This window comes from Propithecus coquereli, unplaced genomic scaffold (genome assembly GCF_000956105.1).
Source record: "Propithecus coquereli isolate 6110/MARCELLA unplaced genomic scaffold, Pcoq_1.0 Scaffold126, whole genome shotgun sequence".
Lineage (NCBI taxonomy): Eukaryota > Metazoa > Chordata > Mammalia > Primates > Indriidae > Propithecus > Propithecus coquereli.
Window position 1 is genome coordinate 565,860 of NW_012136747.1, and position 14,073 is coordinate 579,932.

At 46.7% G+C, this 14,073-nt stretch overlaps 1 protein-coding gene and 2 pseudogenes across 4 annotated transcripts in view; 1 reads left to right on the forward strand and 2 right to left on the reverse strand.

Moving 5' to 3' along the window:
• Positions 1 to 14,073, forward strand: part of PACSIN2 (protein kinase C and casein kinase substrate in neurons 2) — a 101,288-nt gene that overhangs the window by 18,833 nt on the left and 68,382 nt on the right. The gene's annotated exons all lie outside the window — the stretch shown is intronic.
• Positions 3,635 to 5,131, reverse strand: LOC105805148 (annotated as a pseudogene).
• Positions 4,479 to 5,073, reverse strand: LOC105805249 (annotated as a pseudogene). Its single transcript, XR_001137199.1, has one exon. The product of XR_001137199.1 is annotated as a 60S ribosomal protein L17 pseudogene (transcript).

Here is a 14,073-nt window from a genome sequence, read left to right on the forward strand (position 1 = left end):
ATTGGGCATGTGCTTGTTAATGATCAAGCCAGGAGATCAAGGCCTTAGGGATGGACACTGGCAGTGGGGTAAAAGTGGAAAGAATGAGGTCATTTTGTCTTGTCCTCAGTGCCCTTTTAAACTCACGTGTTGTCATTTCTACTGCTGTCCACCTGGTCTCAGCCACCGTCATCTCACCGGGAAGTACTACAGTAGCTGTCTTGCTGTGCCTCAGAAGGCCGGGCAGGCCTCCCTTGCCTTTCACAGGGGCTGCCTGTGCTCTGGAGGCCCACATGGCTTACGCCTCCCACATAGTCTCAGGCGTCGCCTTTCCGTGATTCCGTCTCTAGTCACCCTGCTTAGAACAGCAGAGTCCCTCCCTTCCCTGTCTATTCCCTTTCCTTGCTTTATTTGTCTGCATAGCACCTACTGTGCGAGTCACCTGTACTGGAACACATAGCACCTACTGTGCGAGTCACCTGTACTGGAACACATAGCACCTACTGTGCGAATCACCTGTACTGGAACGCAGACTCCACGAGGGCGGGGCTTTTGGATTCCCAGCACCCAGAGCACTGTGTGGCTGCGTGGTCACTAGGTACATAGGTGTTGAAAGAATAGAAAATAAACAGTAGGGTAGGTAGATTACCAGCACATTCCCATATATGCTAATTTAATTAAAAGAACCCACCCCCTTTTATTTCTACTTTGATTAATTAAAAAATCTTTCCTAATTTTTTTTTTTTTTTTTTTTTTTTTGAGACAGAGTCTCACTGTGTTGCCCGGGCTAGAGTGCCGTGGCGTCAGCCTAGCTCACAGCAACCTCAAACTCCTGGGCTCAAGTGATCCTCCTGCCTCAGCCTCCCGAGTAGCTGGGACTACAGGCACGCGCCACCATACCCGGCTAATTTTTTCTATATATTTTTAGTTGTCCAATTAATTTCTTTCTAATTTTAGTAGAGACAGGGTCTCGCTCTTGCTCAGGCTGGTTTCGAACTCCTGAGCTCAAACAATCCGCCCGCCTCGGCCTCCCAGAGAGCTAGGATTACAGGCATGAGCCACCGCGCCCGGCTCCTAATTTTTTGTTTTGATACAAAATGTGTACTATGTATTTTCACTTAAAACTTCAAACCAGTCCACCCTTCGCCTATGCTCTGTCTCCCCTTAGAACATTAGAGGCCAAGCAGAACTTAAAGATCACCTGCTTTATGAACAAGGGAAGGCCCAAAGACCCTTGTGCGAAGCCCAAGGCCATTGTGCCCATCTCATTAAATTTATACCAGCGCCAGATGAGAGTCAGGTAGTTGCCTGCCTTGCCTGAGCTAATCCTCAGTAAGAAGTCTATAGGGTGTGCATCATCATCCCTGTTTTGTAGGTGGAATTGTGCAGTTCTCAGCAGGAAGACTAAAGTGACAGAATTTGCTTGAGTCGTGTAGCCAGTAAGACTCGGTGGTGAGGTTATCCATTGTAGCCAGTGCTCGGGGTGGTGCCGTGGCACCCTTGGTGCACAGGGACTCTCGAACTCAGCTGTGGTGGTGTGGGTCTGGAGTGTGCTCTCCAGGTCTCTTGTTTGAGTTGCTGCTCATTGGGCCACCTGTAGCTGACAACGTGTTCTTAGGTTGGCCTTGTCTCTATAGAAACACTTCACCCTCCTCAAAGCCAGTATGGTACTCAAGGGCTTTTAGTAACAAACCAAATTGAAATCTCAGTGATTATAGGACTTGATGAATAATTTGTGTTGCAAAAGATTGAAAAATTAGCCCTCCCAAAGTCAATTTTAAGAGGTCGCATAAGTACAATTACTCCATTGAGACTGTTCACCAACTGGCAGCAAAGCTTATTCACGAGCAAGTTTTTCTGGTGCTGTGACTCCAGACAAGATGATGAGTCGGTAGCATATCCACAGTAGGAAGAGTGGCAATTTGTGCAGGAGAATGTCTTTTTTTTCATGGGCAAAGGAGAGAAGAGATGTGGCGAGTTGGGGCAGGGCAACGGGGAGGAGGTGGCTCTTGGGCTAATGAGGAATATGGTGTGGACAGCCCTGGACCCTGAGGTTTCCTGAGAAATCCGTTCTCCGACTCCATTTCTTCCTTTAGTCATCACCACTGAGCAGCTGCAGGTACTTGTGACAGGCACCAGGGAAGCCAGGTGACTCGGGTATGGTCCCCTAGGGACTGACAGCCTGGTCGGGGAAATAGGAATGTGGCTAAATAATGGCACGTGGAGGAACTGTAACGGGACAGTGGTGGGCAGAGGGTTACTGGGATGGTGGGGGCTCCTTGGAGGAGCGTAGGTGGGAGGTGGCCAGGAAGGGCAGTCTCAGGCAGCAGTGCACTGCCAGTGTGGCTGTTCAGGGCTGGGCAGGGGGCCAAGGCCTCTGGTCGGGCCCCAGAAGGTCTTCCGTGTGCAGCTGCCGCATCGGAAGGTGTGAAAATGTAGTCAGAGGACATGCGGTGGAGACGGTCCAAGGGAGGGGCACGCACACAGCCAAGAAAGGGAGAGGGCAGTAATGCACACACGAACACCTTAAAGGTTCTACATTACTGATGGAAATCGTGCTGTGGTTCTTTACCAAATTCACTGGTCTTTGAGCACTCAGTTTAGCACACTCTGGGATCTCGGTTATGTTTTTTTAATTTAGTTTGGTTTTTATTAAAAGCCTCAGTGTTCTCTGCACATTTCCATACTTTCATGCTAACTCTAAAATATGTAAGGACTCATTCATATCTACTTGCTGGTAAAGTGGGAGAACATTTCAATGCTTTTTACTTTACTCTCTTTGTCTCACGTTTCTCTGATGGGGAAAAAGCCTGGAAGACAAGTGTGTTAAGGAACTGGCTGTTCTCCTCAGTATTTGAGAACAGTGTGAGTCATTGTAGCTTTTTGCTGGTATTTTAGTATCCGGTTTATTTTTAAACAGTTCTGTGCAACTGGAGTTTCTTCCGTGGTTTCTGTTACCATGGCTCCAAATATTTCCTCAAATCTGCTTATTCATACTTTCACACACTTCAGCATCAAATTTATAATTCCGTGGAATCAGAATATCTTATTCATAACGTCCAAGAAAGTTTCTCCAGCTGCAATAGCATTTTTTTCCAAATGGGAAAAGTCAGTTGTTTCTGCCTCTTACAGATGCTGGGAAGAGGGAGGGTCTGGTTCTGTGAAGGACAGTCCAGTGGGTTGGCGGGGCTGTGAGGGCCCGTCGGGTTCAAGTGGGTAGACTCCTGTCATCTGTGTGAGCCACTTCCCCTTTAGGTCCCACGGCTGAGAGTACGGGACAGGCGGACTGCCGTGTGTGCTGGGGAAGAGTTGGCATTGTACATTTTGGTCCGGACATCCGACAGACCGTTGGTTCTTGGGTCTCCTCAAGATGAGTGTGGATTCTCTTGCTCTTATTTACTTACTCGTTTATTTTTGGACTTGAATTGAGGCTTCCACTTTGGGCAGGTCTCTTGTTTTGAGAATCTGCAGTCCAAAGAAGAACAGCGCTGGTCCTGGCAGTCACTGGCACGGTTTGCTTTGTCCTTCCCTCTCTTCCAGGCATTCAGGATTATTCAAGGAGATACGTACGTTTCTGCATGTCATTGCTTTGAGAAATGTATATTTCTTTTTTTTTTTTATCTTTCAGTTATTTAATTAGGTTCTTTGTGAGAATTTAGAATACCAATCTGTGAGGATAAACTCCATTTGTCGGGGCAAACAGATTGCAGGTAACCCTGGAGCTGAGGAATAGCCTTGACTTTTGGTAAAATTTGCGAGTCCATGGCTTTCTGATCCACTCTGTGCTGTTCTGTAATCTCATATTTCTCTTCCATGTTGAAGATCTCACCTTTCTGGTGTCTGGGCTTTCACAGCTGCTGCTTTTTGAAGTGAGCATAGTAAGATTTTAGGGATTTTCGCATCGCTGATAGCAATTTTTGTGGAGGTGGCGATGACAAATTTCTGGTGTGTCCTTTGCAGAGGAACTCAGTTGAGGGACACAGGTCCAGTCACAAGTAATAAGCCACTGCCCAGTTGCTTCAGGAAAACCACCCTCTTGCCTCTGTTGCGCCTGGTGAGGATGATTAGGGTGGTCCCGGGACTGGTGCTGGCTCGCGGTTTCTCACACGTTGACTACGGGGTTTCTGCCCTGGCTCAACAGCTTTCGAGGCACATCTTCAGTCGGAAATTATCTAGGCATTTTGCGAAGTTTAACCACCCAAGTACCACCATTCCTGCCACCACCAACTGCTTTTGTACAGTGGCGAGGACCTTCTCCTCCTTTTCCTTTTCAATCTTGGATTTAGCCACTGAGTATTTCCTCTTGTACATGGCCTTTCTAGAACACATAGCAGATTGGGAATGTCTGCCGACCCCTCTGATGAGAACAGGATTTTGGCTGCAGTGGGGCTGCCCCTTCCGGAACTTTTTAGCCTTGAGGTTACCCTTTTTCCCTTTGCCACTGGCATCAGCCTTTTTTTTTTTTTTTTACTGTTATTTGCATTTATTTTATGTTGCATCTATTCCTGTGCCATAAGTTTTTGTTTCTTCTGGGATATCTTTTTTTTCTGTGCAACCTCCTCTTCTGGTTTTGGAACAGTTTGTTCCTTTTCAGTGAGGATCATCTCGATGTGGCAGGGGGAGCTCATGTATGGATTAATCCGACCATGAGCTCTGTAAGTTCGGCGACGCATCTTGGGTGCTTTGTTCACCTGGATTTGCTCAATGACCAGAGAATCTACATCCAGACCCTTAAGTTCAGCATTACTCTCTGCATTTTTAATCATGTGCAGCAAAAATTCAGCACTCTTTTTGGGCCACCGACCCTGTGTCCAGCCCCACTGTTTGGCCTGGGCACACCTACCAACTCCACCATTGTAACGTCGGAATGGTACACACTGTTTCTTTAAAGTGACATCTTTCAGATACTTGGTGACTTTTCGTATATGCATACCCTTGATGGCCCAGGCAGTTTCACAAGTGTTCTTGAAGTGAACACGAAGATTTGAACCTCTTGACTTGCATGATTTTGTGGGGTTTTCTGGGTCAAGTGAATAGCGAACCATTTTCACAGATCACCTCAGGCCGCTTGAGGGGAAGAGGCAGCATCAGCCTTCTTGGCTTCAGGTTTCTTCTCTTTAGTATCCAGCTTCTTAGCTTTTTCGCCCGCCATCTTGCAAGATGGGAAAGAGCAAGAAATGTGTATTTCTTAAAGTATCCATCAAGATTTAAAGAAAGGCCCAGAGGTATATGAAATCATAGAAATAGTTTGTTTCCAGTCTCTTAAAGTCTTTGACCTCCACGTTTCAGGGATAACTCGGTTTTCCTCAGATAAGTAAAGGCAGCATCAGACTAGGTTCTGAGCACGTGCTTGGGGCTGCTTACAGGGAACTTATCTTTGCCAGATGTTTTCTAATCTGCTATAAATACAAATACTGACCCAAGATAGAGCACTTGCTGATACTTCAGAATTTAAAGTGCAGTGTAACTGACTGGACCTTTTGTCTCCTAACACAGTTGGTTCCTCTGATTCAGAGAGGACCCTTTTTTGAAGAACAAAAGCAAAATAAAGTGTGGACTTCTAGTGGCATGTGATTCTGGGGTGCTCTGGGGGCTGCCCAGGAGGCTCCAGGTGGGAAGTTCTTCTGACTTGGTGGACGTGTAAGCTGACCATTATTGAAGAATTGCCTTTTTGCCTTTTTCTTTTTTGTATAGATTTGGCTTTTTAAGAATCACCAAAAAAATTAAGTTTTGCTCTTAGCTCAAGAAATATTTGTGGTTAATAATCTGAGTAACTAGTCTTTTTTTTTTCTTTCCCCTGTAATTCAAAAAATGTCAGTATATGGCCTTCATGAATGAAACTGATAACAGTTGTACGTTAGTGTAAAGATCTTACTTGATATCCTTTCATAAAGTCAACGCTTTACTCTTTTTTGCCACCATTTCACTTGTACAGATCCCAGCATGTGTCTGTCAATTTCAACAAAAGTTAGTGAGGGCCTATTGTTATATGCAAGATACTCTTGTGGAATTTACCTTCTAGAGGGGAAAGCAGACTGCACAGGTAAAAATTCAGGCAGCGATGTATGCTTTGAAGAAATAATGAAAAGAATTAGCATAGAAAGTAGCAGGCTAGAGTTGGTGGTGGTGGGAAGTGGGGCTAGACTCTCTGAGGAATGGCCCAAATGGTGTGAGGGAGCTGCTCTTATCTCAGGGAAGAGCATTCCAGGCAGCAGGAACAGCATGTGCAAAGGCTCTGAGGCAGGGATGGGCTTAGTGTGTTGAGAAGCAGCAGGAAGATTCCTGTGCTGGAACAGAGCAGTGCCAGCAGGTGAGGGAGCATGGAAGGCAGGCAGGGACCAGGTCACTATGGGACTTGCAGCACGGGGAGAAACCTTTGTAAACACATGATGTTTAACGTCAGGTGATGGATTTGGAGAAAGGAAATGATGTGATTTGAGTATTTACAAAGATTGCCCTGAGGAGACTAGAAATGGGAAGTGAGGGTGGATTTTCTGACTAACATTGAGGTTCCTTGGAAACATTAAACTTTTGTTTTTATTTTAGCTTTGAGATTTAGGGTTATTACCACCACCTGCATGCCTTATGGTTGAGGATCCTGTGAAGTTTTCTGGGCTCTTTTGGAAGAGAGGTATTGTGTAAGTGAATATACCCTGGTTGTTAACGATGATAACATCATCTCTGCATGGCCCTGTTAATTTAAAAAATGTACCTATTAATAGTGTGTAAAATAGTTCTTAGCCTAGCCAGCAGCTGGAAGATTACAAATCATGAGAAAATCGCTAAGTTTAAACCACATGGGGATTTTTGTGTAGAAATGTACAGTTCCTCCTTCTTCCTCACTGTTCCTGTTTCAGGGTAGGCACCAGCCATGCAGTCAAGCCCTCTGAATCCTGGGTGGTCACATTGACAGTGACTTTCTGCCCCCACCTCTTCATCCCCCCACCTTCATTTAAGATTTCTTCTGTCTGGGACACCCCCACCCTCACCCCTCCAACCCTACCTGATTCCCATCAACTCCTCAGGGTTCAATGTGGTGTCACTTGTACTGGCTGGGAAGCCACCTCCTCAGCTCCCTGGGTGGAGAGCAGCTACTTGCATCCTCCCAGTAATCCCAAGGGGCGATAGGCAGTATTAGTTCTGTTTTCTAGGTGAGGAAACTGAGGCTCAGAGAGGTTAAGTAACTTGCCCTAGGTTATCCACCTAGTTTGCAGCAGGGCTAGGGTTCATTCGTTGTTCATTTGTTCTCTGACATGCCATTGCCTCATGTATGCTTGTCCTATGAACAAGGCAGGCGTGGATTGTGTGTCTGTCATCCTCACCACGCTGAGCTGCTTGAGCAGGCAGAAGTCCAGAAAACACACCTGCAGGTGCTCAGTGAACGCCGAGTGAGTGAGCGAATGAATGAATGAATGAATGCCTGTCAACATTCTACTTTGTTGGAGGCCTGGCTGGCATGCTGCCTCCATTAGCACCCAGCCTTTTGTTCGTCAGAGTCACCTTTGCCTGGCCTTGGCGTCTTTCACTGCCTGTGTCTCACTAGCTGGCAGCACAGCCTGGTGACTTGAGGAGGTTCTAGAGCACCAGGCCTGGGTTTGAATACCGGCTCTACCATCTACTAGCTGTGTGATCTTGGGCAAGTTACTTAAACACCTTATGCCTCCATTTCTTTATCTGTAAAATGGGGATGATAATAGCAGCTGTCTCACAGGGAAGTTCCGAGGATGCGTGATACCTGGCTGCTAGGACATGTTCCATAAATACTGTCCATCATGTTCTTTCTAGCATCTGGTGAGGACAGGAGCTGCGTCCCACACAACTCTGAGGACCTTTTTGAATCCCTACTCCTGTTAGCATGGTGTTTGGCAGGCAGTCAGTACTTAGTAAATGTTGGATGAGGGAAGGACCGGAAGGTAGTTGTGGGCTGCATGCGGCTGTCTGGGAAGGGTCCCACCCTCACGGATGCACGACTGAGGGCTCCTGACTGTGGAGGGCGATGGCTCTCGTGAGGCCGTCGGAGCAGGACCACTTGGAACTGTGGTCAGCTTTTGACGCTTTTTTTGCTGGCCTTTTCTCCCAGCTGTCCGGGTTTGACAGGTTTCCTTATTTTGTCCTACTTAGCTTGTCCCTTCTGCCAATCCGTTCCCTGTCAGAGTTGATGTTTTTGTCCAGTAAATTATTATATTAGTTCATGTGATCTTTTAGATCTTTACTGCATCTGCTGCAACTTCAGTGAGGATGTTTCTAAAATTATTAATTTCATGTACTTAATATTTTCATTCTTTTAATCAAGGAAGCACATATAAATACATTTAACTTATAAAAAATATAATATACCAGGAACTTGAATATTAGCTCAATTAAAATCTTCCTAAAATTATTAATTTCATGTACTTAATATTTTCATTCTTTTAATCAAGGAAGCACATATAAATACATTTAACTTACAAAAAATATAATATACCAGGAACTTGAATATTAGCTCAATTAAAATCTTCAAGCTAATCTAACATCTATCTCTAAGATTAGGAATATCATCAAGAAATGAAATATAATTACTTCAGAGATAAATTTGTTTTTGAATTTGAACTGTCAGAAGCTTTCACTTTGTTAATTCTTAAATTTTCCCATTGACCCAAACCAGATTAAGAGATTGGATAACCAAAACCATGGAGGTGTTTTTGTTTTTGTTTTTTTTTGTTTTTTTTTTGAGACAGAGTCTCACTCTTTTGCCCAGGCTAGAGTGAGTGCCATGGCGTCAGCCTAGCTCACAGCAACCTCAAACTCCTGGGCTCAAGGCTGGTCTCAAACTCCTGAGCTCAAACAATCCACCCGCCTCGGCCTCCCAGAGAGCTAGGATTACAGGCATGAGCCACCACGCCCGGCCCTGTTTTTGTTTTTTATCGCGTGCTTTTTCTTCTTTCAAAAGTAAGCTACTTTCATACTTCCAAATGTACTTTAGAAACATCTCAGTTAATTTAAAAGTAAGACAGACTATCACTTTCAAAATTCATTTATTCAATAACACTCTGCCTCATTTAGTGTGATGTGAACGTGGGCATCCGTTACTTCTCAGGTCAGGATTGAGTGGGTGTCTCACTTGTGCTGGGCTCTGTGTGAGACACGAGGACATGAGGGTCCAGAGGGGACAGGGCGCTGAGGCAGAGGTGCTCAGCGTGCCCTGTGGGAGGCCCAGTGCAGCTGTGTGTTCTGGCCATGGAACTGGGGCAGTGCACATGGGGACCAGGAAGGTGTGTCCGTTAGGACTAGGTTTGGCTACAAGTCACAGAGAACCTCAAAATAACAGTGTTTTAAAGAGAGAAGTTTATTTCTCTCACCCCCAAAGCCTGGAGGTGGCATGCCAAGGCTGGTGGGCATACCACAGTGTCAGAGACCCAGACTTCCTTTGTCTCCTGTCATGCATGGCTCCAATCCGGGCCCATCTCCTGGTTCAAGATGGGAAAGCATGGCATTCATATTCAACACGGCTTACTTTGTGCTAGAATTGGGTTATAAAAATAAACTCCATGTGATTCCTGCCCTCAAGGATCGTTTATTCTCACAGGGCAGACAGCTGTGTGGATAACTGGTCTCCATGTGCAGTTGAATGGAATGAGTCTTGTAAGACGGGAACATGGTGCTGGGGGTAGGCCAGGCAGCAGAGCTGAATTTTGACTGGGCATAAAGGAAGACTGTGAAGGAGGTGGCATCTGACCTTGACCTTGAAGAAGAATTTGTATCTTGTCATCTGGAAGACGCTTCCGGAGAGAATGAACAATGTGAAGAGGGGTACGAAGACCTGAAAGAGCAGGGGTCTGCTCAGAGCACTGGGGTGGCGAGAGTAGGCCACCAGGCCCGGGCACTTGGTGTTTTTCTTTATCGTCTGAGCCGAAGTAGGTCATCATTCTAGAGAGGACCTCACATGATTGGCAAGATGTCCCCCACTGTGTGGACAGTATGACATCCATTCTAAAAGGTGGACAAACTAACCTTGAAAACCAAGCGGGGTCATTTGGGGTTCGGAGATACTCTTTCTTCTGCCCATACTTTGGAGGCGGGAGTTAGCCCTTTGCAGGCATGTTGCTCCCACTAAATACTTCCAGCCCGCTGAGCCCTGGTATTGTCACTGTGCTTGACTGCCAGAAGCCACTGACAAGGACTCTTCAGTGAGAAGACCTGGGCTCAGGGCACCTGTCACAATATAGGAGGCGGTGATTTGGTTGTTACTGGTTTTGAAAGATGCACACATTAATTGCTATCAACTTTCCCTTTACACTTTAGACTTTGTATGCACAGGACTGGTAGCATGGCTGAGACCTCGTGTTACCAACATTACAAGTAATTTCTATAATGTGGACGTGCTTGGGAAGCACGGATTTTATGTTGACTGTGGCTCGATTCAGAGTAAGGGCCCCGAGGATGAGCTCAAGCTTGGACGTTGGGGTCCTGGTGAGAGTGCCCACACAGGGCGGTTGTAAGGCCCAGGTCTGATGAAGTAGGGAGGCACTCTGCAGCCGTGAAGGTCACTGCACATAAGCACTCTGGTAATTACTTGGCTTTAACCCACACATGTTTTCTTATAATCTCTTGCTGGTAGTTGAAGGCTCTTTCAAAACATTTTAAACTCAGAGAAATCTTAGAGTTTGTTCATCCCCCTTCTCTTCAAATGAAAGTAGTGGGGTGCTGAAAAGATAAGGGACTTGCCTAAGTCCCTGTAGTTTAATGGCAAATTTGGGATGGGGCTTCTAAATTTTGGCCCTGAGAGCCCTTTGTAAGAGCAAGAAATGACTTCTGAATCACCACATAGTAAATTGTGTTCAGTGTAGCTTTATTGGTTTTACCTGCTTGTTTTTTGGGGGGATATATGTATGTCTGTGTATTTTTCTTTAAAAATTGGCATTCTAGGCAGGGTATACCCAGTGATTCCCTTCACCAGACTGATTAAGCACAGGGGCCTCTGCCACCAACCTTGCCCCATGGGTGTACTTCATTGTGTTCAGACTTAACACCATCCCACTGAGTTTAAAGGGCATTGGTCTACCAGGACGTCCATAGGTGAAACACTCTGACAACTTATATTTAAAAGGAGTTTCCTGTTTTAAATTTTACAGATGATATTTGTTTACTTGGAGTTCTTAGAAACAAAACAAAACCAACCTGATTTCTGCACTTCGCAAGTGTGAAATGAGAAGCTATGGTGAGGCTCGCCTGCCTCAGCAGCTGGAGTCTTGTTTTCATGTGAACTCCTTCTTTTCTTTTCCCTTTTCTGTCCATTTCTAATTTGTAATATTTCAAATGATCTTTCACTGCCTAAAATATTCTCAGATTCATCGTGTGAAGCAGACAGTGAATACTTTAAGGACTCCCAAAGGCAGTAACATTTTTTTGCCAAGCTGTGTGTATGGGTCATTTTCCTCCTACGTCTCTTAGGGTGTGTACCTATCCTTTCTTATGGGTTTGTATTCCCCCCCTGAAATGTAGGTTGAGGGCGTCTGATTGAAATCTTTAAACTGTATCAAGAGGTTTGCCAGCTCTCTTTGGAGCGCACCAGCCAGAGAGCCCTGGGGAAGCAGGGGACAGAGGGAAGCTGCCATGCCATGATTTCCCCAGCCTGGCTCTCCTGGGGGATGACCTGAAATCCCCAGCATCTGGCCGTGAGGGCCTGGCACAGTGGGGTATGGGACCACAACGTGACGTTTTACAGCCATCGAAAATACCTAGACGACAGGGAGAGATGCTTCTTATGCAGGTGAGGAAAGGAGACCACAGGGTGGCTTACTGGCTGTGAGGACAGTGAAGTCAGCCCACAGGTGGATGGGAGAAGAAAGTGACAAGAGCGGAGGCTGGTGGGACAGAGCCGGCCATGAGGAGCCTCAGTGGCCTTGACAGCTGCATGCTAGCCAAAGAATAGACATTTGGATTTAAAAGTGTTCTGGGCTTAGCAGTATGGGGGGGTTGACAGAGTAGTGCTGGAGGTGCGTGGTGCGACTCCTGAACGGGAATCGGGAGCTTTGGAACTGCTGACGTGCCTAACCAGCTTTGATAGTGTGGAAGAGCCTCACTCGGTTAGTCTGTTTAGAAAAATTTGCTTTTCCTTAACCTTCTCCAAGAATTTTTTGTCGTTGTTGTTGAGAGACAAGGCTCGCTATGTTGCCCAGGCTGGCCTCGAACTCCTGGGCTCAAGCGATCCTCCTGCCTCAGCCTCCCAAGTAGCTGGGACTACAGGCATGCGTCATAGTGCCTGGCTCCAAGATGATTTTCTTGTTTTGTGGGAAGAAGAGGGCTGCTCTGCCTTGTTGACTGAAACACAGTAAGATGTATTTCCCCCACTCATTTTCTTTTTTCTTAATGATATTGGAGAGTGTGAGCCATGTTTACTTTCAGTGAAATTGTTCTGTGTCTTCGTGCAGTTCTTAGAATTCCCCTTCCTCTCACCACCTTTTCTTCAGTTTGCAGCGGATAGTTCTGTGCCACAAGGTGGCTTGAAATCTGTTAGCCAACTTACGTTTTTAGGTGATGGTTTCCACAGCAACCACAAGGTCTGTCTGCCTGGGATGCCAGCTATTTCTTTATCTCTGGAAGCACCTGTGAGCGTGTCCGGCCCACGCTGCCCCGACCTGTGGGTGCTTCCAGGGGTTCGGTCTGCCGCGCTGCAGGCCTCTGCGTGCTTCCCGTTGAGGGACAGCCTTTAAAACGCAGAATCTTGCAGTGTGCAAGCTATTTTCCATCGTTGAATTAAACGCACTACATGATGTTCCAGAGAGATATAAGTCACTGTATTTGCTGATCTCTATCTCTTCCTTTGAGGAATGTTCACTTTTCCAGATGAAATCATTGGAAACAAAATAGGTTGTGCCAGATAGTTGAGCTTTTAAAAAAGTCTTCCTGCTTGGCTAAGGGTGCAAGTCAGTGTATTAACGCAGGCCTTACTCCCTGAGCAGCCATAGCTTGTGGGGGGTGGCTTGAGGGCTAGAGAGAAGCAGGAGACCCCGTCCTTTCTTCCAGGGGACTGACTGTACACATAGGAACAGCCCGAGCCGAGACAAGGCTGACAGCAGGGAGGACCCAGGAGCCTGTAGGCCCCAGCCGGGTCGTCAGGCGGCAGGAGGGCCTCCCGAGAGGCTGGTGGTAGATAGCCAGGGGTCGAGCCATGTGGCCCACACCATGGTTGCTAACCCCATTTGTGGTCTAGTTTAATGTGTGCAGTAGTATTTATAAAAGCACATCTTCACGTAAATGCTCCAGTTATTTTCTATCTGTGGATCTTTGGTCTACATCAATCAGAATTACTCAGACTCTTCAATTCATCTTTTCTTATCCTGAATTTGTCCAGCAAGTTTTTATGGAGTAACTGCCGTGTGTTGGATGCTGGATGCAGGGGCTATGGCAGTGAACAAAACCGACAAAAGTCCCTACCCTCCTGGGATTTACATTCTAGCAGGGCAGATGGATGAAAACCAAAACAATTGAGTAAATGATGTAGCTCTTAGAAGGCAATGAGTACTTGGAAGAGAACAATAAAGCAGGGAGGCTCTGGCAGGGCTGGGGCAAGGGTCAGAGGGGACCTTACCGGATTGGGGGACCTCACAGCCTGCAGGGCGGGAAGGGGACCATTCCAGGAAGGGAGCAAGCAAGCAGTGTCAGGAAGAGCAGAGGACCGTTGTGGCTGCAGCTCAGTGCAGGGAGGGCTGTGGCGGCAGGAGTGGGGTCTAGGGACAAGGCAGCTTGGTGGGAGGTGGACAGAGTGCAGGCTGGGAGGACCTGGGCCTTTACTCTGCATAAGGGGCTTGAGAGCAGCAATGGTCTGACTTGCATTTTGAGAGGATTGCTCCAGAATAGACTGAAGTGAGATGAGGGGAAGCTGGGAACTCCAGCAGGGGATAGGTGACTGTGACCATGCAGAGGAGAGGTGATGGTGGCAGAGACGGAGGAAAGAAGAGGTGCGTCTGATCATCTCCATGGTTTTGCAGAAGCAAGGCCGTTTCAGCAGGTGTGTGTGGACCCCTCTCGAAGCTGTGGCGTGGACCCCGGTGCTCTGTGCGTCCTAGTGCAGGCCCTAGCACAGGGCCACTTACGAAACAAAGCCGGGTATTC